The sequence below is a fragment of the Cynocephalus volans genome, chromosome X (assembly GCF_027409185.1).
Source record: "Cynocephalus volans isolate mCynVol1 chromosome X, mCynVol1.pri, whole genome shotgun sequence".
NCBI lineage: Eukaryota > Metazoa > Chordata > Mammalia > Dermoptera > Cynocephalidae > Cynocephalus > Cynocephalus volans.
Genome location: NC_084478.1, coordinates 127,555,144 through 127,560,043, shown reverse-complemented (window position 1 = coordinate 127,560,043; position 4,900 = coordinate 127,555,144). Strand labels below are relative to the sequence as shown.

Genomic DNA, 4,900 nt, shown 5'->3' with positions numbered 1-4,900 from the left:
ACTTTTTTTTTTTTTTTTTTTTTTTACTTTTTATTTATTTTTTCAAGTGGGTTAAGTGAGCCTTTATTGGAATGCTGTAGCAGTTGTGTTTGAAGAAGGCAGGCCTACAAATTAAGGATTTTAAATTAAAGTCCCTAACTGCATCAACAGAAAAACAGGACTGGAGCTGCACTGGGGGACAGAGGGACCCAGTTCTCACATGGACGTACACTTGTGCATGGACACCAGACGCCCTCATTATGCATGGAGCTGGACCAGTTGGCGGTAGATACAGAGCGACTTCTGCCTTTCATCGTGGAACTGGTTTTTATTTATTTATTTATTATTTTTTATGAAGGCTATGGGAAGCAGAAAGAAGCAGCAAGTACACGTGCTCCCCACCCAGGTAGTACAGGATGAGGCATGTGGCAGAGAAGAGACAGCCCCTGAGAAAGCGGAAGGGAAAGCCACGTCCTTGGGAAAGAGCCAGGTATGCGCAAGAATATTAAGAGAACATTTGTAGAAGACGCAGAGAGGGGACAGACGGGGACAGACGGGGCCTCCGAAGTGAAAGAAAAGATGGGAAAAAGGGCTGTGGAGAGCCTGACGACGGCGATGGCAGCCGGTCAAAGGGCCCCCCGGTTCTAGGCGGGCACGCAGCGCTCGGCGGGACCCCACCAGCCTCCCTCTCATGGTGGACAGAAGAGGATCAGGCCACACGCGAAGCAGCTTCCCGCGAGTCTAGCCCTCGCCAGGCGGAGGGACTGCAACCCCCCTCTCCCCACCGTCTCTGATCTTGCGTGACCAGTGCTCATGTCCCCGAGGGGGTGCACCTGTGCCTGGAGACACTGCCATACCAGGCCGATGCGTGGACTGGACGGAGCAAGCTCCCGTTCCATGTCCCTGCTCCCAAAATCCATTTAATATACTGTCCTCCGATACAGGACGTATCAGATATTAAACTGATGAGAATAGATACTACACATGATCTTGGCCAAAAGGCCGAGAAGCGATGTGGAACTGGTTTTTAGAGAGTGGGAGGGGAAAGAAAGAAAGAAAAAAAAAAAACAAAAAACCCAAAACTAAAAGAGGACCTGATCCTTTACAAAACATTTCTGTAGACACTAAAGGGGGTGGGGTAGGGGGAGGAAGTGTGAAAGCGAGCCCTGCCAGCAACCTCAGCTTTAAGGAAAGGCTCTAGCTAGCTAGACCCAAACAGAAATCCTCAGTCTGGGGGAGCAGCTCACCGCACACCTGGACGGCGCCTCCCAGCCCAGACGCAACTGTGCGAGGTCACCAGAGAGCAACGCAGGCCAGGGTGGCTTAAGATTGTGTCCATCAAAATGAATAGGAAAAGAAAAGGAAAAAAAAAAAAAAATACAGTAAACCACCACCAGCAGCCGCACAAGAAAAAACCACACAGCAACCCTCCCCTCCGACTTCCTGGCCAGGCTTCAGGGCGTCGCTGCGGATTCTCTCCTCCCTCCGTTGTGGGCAGCGCGCAGCTTCTGGGATCCCTACTCTCTGGCCGGGTCTGGATTTCAGTTTGTTCTTCTGTTGAGCCTGGCGGGTTGGGGGGCCTCAGGAAGGCGCAGCAAGGGAGGCTTTCTGGCAGGAGCGAGGCTGCGCTGGCGCTTCCTGCCTCTGCCACTCCTAAGGTTCATGTAGCCGCGGCCGCCCACCCTCCAGCGCACGGGGGCGGCCGGGACTACGTGTGCACAACAGAGAACCCGGGTCTCCTCGGTTTACTTTTAACTCCATCATCATGAGGTGCTTAAAGAAACCAAAAATCTTTCAACCTAGAGTTTGCCCTGAAGGGACGCAGCCACAGATTGAGGGCCGAAGACAGGGAAAAACAAAAACAAAAGGAAACGCCCTGCTTGAGTCAGGAGCCCCGGGGAACCAGCCTTGCTCAGACATGTCACAGTGTCCAGGGTGAGCCTCCCTTGCGCCCTGCTGGGGGCAAAAGAAGGCGGCCTGGGGCAGAACCAGCCCCGGAGGTCCACTTGACTGCTGGTGTTAGGGAAAGTAACGGGAAAGAGATCTAAGAAGAAAGCCCCGTGGAAAGGTCCCCCAGTTGTAATCCTCATCCGCCTGTGAAGCAGCATCTCCCAGCCGCGAAGAGACTTTGCAGCCAAGAATCGAGGTGTTGCTTGTGCAGAACGGCCGTCACTCATTTTGTAGGGTGAGCACAGTGGAGGGCGGCACAGTGTATCCTTCTAGACCGGGGCCAGGTAACAGTGAGGAGGGAGCCTGTCCTCCACCGGTCCTGGCTGGCACTATCCCACGTGGCTGACTGGAGGGTGGAGCGTGGCGGGATCACATCAAGGACGTACTCTCGCTGGCGGTCCACGGCCGAGGACGTCTTGGGTACTGCCAAACTCTGGAGACAAACGCAAGGGTACTGGGTGTTCAGGGACGTCTTCTTCCAGGTCGAGGCGGTGCTGCCCCTTCCGGTGCTCAAGGCTCTCTTGGAATGTCTGCCAGTCCTCCTGACCAGGGCCGTGCCCGAGGCCGTGTTTTGCAGTATGAGGGCTGGCTAAACGTGTACAGGACACCATGGGTCATCGTGCCTGAGCCCCAGGACAGCTGGCTGGAGGCCAGTAGCACAGCTCTGTTACTCCAGTCGCGAGCCTCTCCTGAGCTGAGCACCAACTTACAGTGGGGTTTTATGAGCTGCTTCAGTGTGGGTGCAGCGCGGTGGCAGGCACGGCGTCCTGCTGCAGGAGGCGCTGCTTGATCGCACGCTCCCGCTGTAGCGCCTTCACAAAGGTGGCCTTGAGCCAGCTAGTGCCCTCCACCTTGAGCGCCTGTTCTCGCCCATGATGGCCCCGCCCTTGCGGCTTGCGAAGGCCATCTTGCAGTGCACGCACATGGAAGGTTCCTGGGACAGCACAAGGGCGGCCAACATCCGTCTTGCTTGCGTCTCCAGTAGGTTCTGCACCACTTCCTCCAGGCCAACTAGGTACACGAACTTCTTGGCAGCACTGGGCAGGAAATTTATCTCTGGGGTGAGGGTCTTGGGAGGGGGAATCTCAAGCAGCATCTTCTCTAGCTGTTTGCACAGCCCGAGCTCGGCGGCCACCTCTTGGCTGCCTGGAGACTCAGTGGAGGTGATCATGGAGGCCACGCTGGTGGAGGTGGAGTTGGTCTAAGCAGAGTTGGTCGTGAACCCTTTAATGACGCTGAGGAGGGCTACAGGATGTTGATGAGCAGAATGGTGTTGGGGACGTTGGCGACACAGATAAGTCCTTGCTGTATGACTCTCTATCCCTGAATTTGAACTCTGGGCACGGACACCCTGGGGTCCAGGAGGAGGGGCAGTGCCCCATGCTAGAATGTTGTCTGATGTTGTGGATTTGCTGTGATCCCCTGACGAGTGGGGCCATGACCACCTGTGAGGTCACCTGCAGCACCAGCACTGAGGATGCCTGCTGCCCTTCCCGGACCAGCAGAAGCGGGATCATGCTGCCTGGCATTTAAGTTAAAGAGGTCAGAAGTGACGGCTTGCTAGCAGGAATGTTTTGGGTGCCCTGCACAAGCAGAGGACGGGTGGTCATGGTGCTCCCAGTGGAGCCTGTGGGCTTCTGGACAGTGGCTTCCTTCTGCATTTGCCAGTGTGGCAAGTTTTTCAACAAGATGAGTTTTGCTTCCTCTGATCTTAATTCTTCTATCAGTTGCTTGCTTGATCATCCTTTCTCATTCTTCAGGACTACTTTTGATGAGGGCCTCATTGCTTGTTTCCATCAAGGCCAGTGCCACTAGCCACATAATGCAACCTTCGGCCGCACAACTGGAGACCAGCATTGGTGTTACAACCTGAGACATGCACAGCAGGTCGATGAGCCTGGCCTGAGGCCCCCAAAACACTAGAGGGCTCTGAAAGGCAAGGTCGCCTGTCCACACTAGCTCATCAGCACCCTTGCGGTAAGACTTAAATATAACTTATTATATATATTTAAGGTCTACAACATGATGCTTTGATATGCCTAGAAATAGTGAAAAGATTACTATAGTAAAGCAAATGAACATATCTCACATCCCCATTGTGTGTGTGTGTGTGTGTGTGTGTGTGTGTGTGTGTGTGTGGCTAGAGCACCTAAAATCTACTCTTTTAGCAAAATTACCAAGTACGGTAGAATATTAAGTATAGCTCTCATGTTGGACATTAGATCTCTAGACTTCTCATCCTACATATCTGCTACTTTGTATCAGCTTTGTTATCAGGTTAAAATAGACTGTTATTACTATAATATATTTCACACAAGACACTTGGTAATCACAAATAAAATATTTATAGAAGTTACATAAAAGAAAAAAAATACAACTCCTCCCCCCACACACAAAGGAGGACAGGAAGAGAGAAACAGAGGAGCAAGAGAACTATAAGAGAAACAGAAAACAGATAACAAAATGGCAATAGTAAATCCTAGCCTATCAGTAATTACTTTAGATGTAAATGGACTAAACTCTCCAATTAAAAGATACAGAATGGTTGAACGAATAAAAAACAAAAGTCGAAGATTCATCTGTGTGTTGTTCTCAAGAACTCCCTTTAGATTCACATACATACAGAGGCTAAAAGTGAAGTGAAGGAAAGAAATATTTCATGCAAATAGTGATCAGAAGAGAGCAGGAGTGGCTATACTAGTATTAGACAGAGTAGACTTTAAGTCAAACACTTTTTCTAGATAAAAAAGAAGATTATTATGTAATGATAGAAAGGGTCAATTCAACAGGAATACATCAAAATTGTAAATCCATATGCACTCACCATCAGAGAATCTAAGTATGCAAAAAAATTGACAAATCTGAAAGGAGAAATTAAACAATACAATAATTGTAGGACTCTTCAATACCACATTTACAATCATGGATAAAATGTCCAGTCAGAAAAATTAATAAAGAAACAGCAAACTTG

General features: G+C 50.4%; 1 non-coding gene and 1 pseudogene across 1 annotated transcript; both read right to left on the bottom strand.

Moving 5' to 3' along the window:
- Positions 1-801: 801 nt before the first annotated feature.
- LOC134368858 (U2 spliceosomal RNA) lies at positions 802-993 on the bottom strand. The gene has a single exon (XR_010022547.1). It is a non-coding gene; the product is annotated as a U2 spliceosomal RNA (small nuclear RNA).
- Positions 994-2,152: 1,159 nt separating this feature from the next.
- LOC134368375 (transcriptional repressor p66-alpha-like) lies at positions 2,153-3,750 on the bottom strand (annotated as a pseudogene).
- Between the last annotated feature and the right edge of the window lie 1,150 nt (positions 3,751-4,900).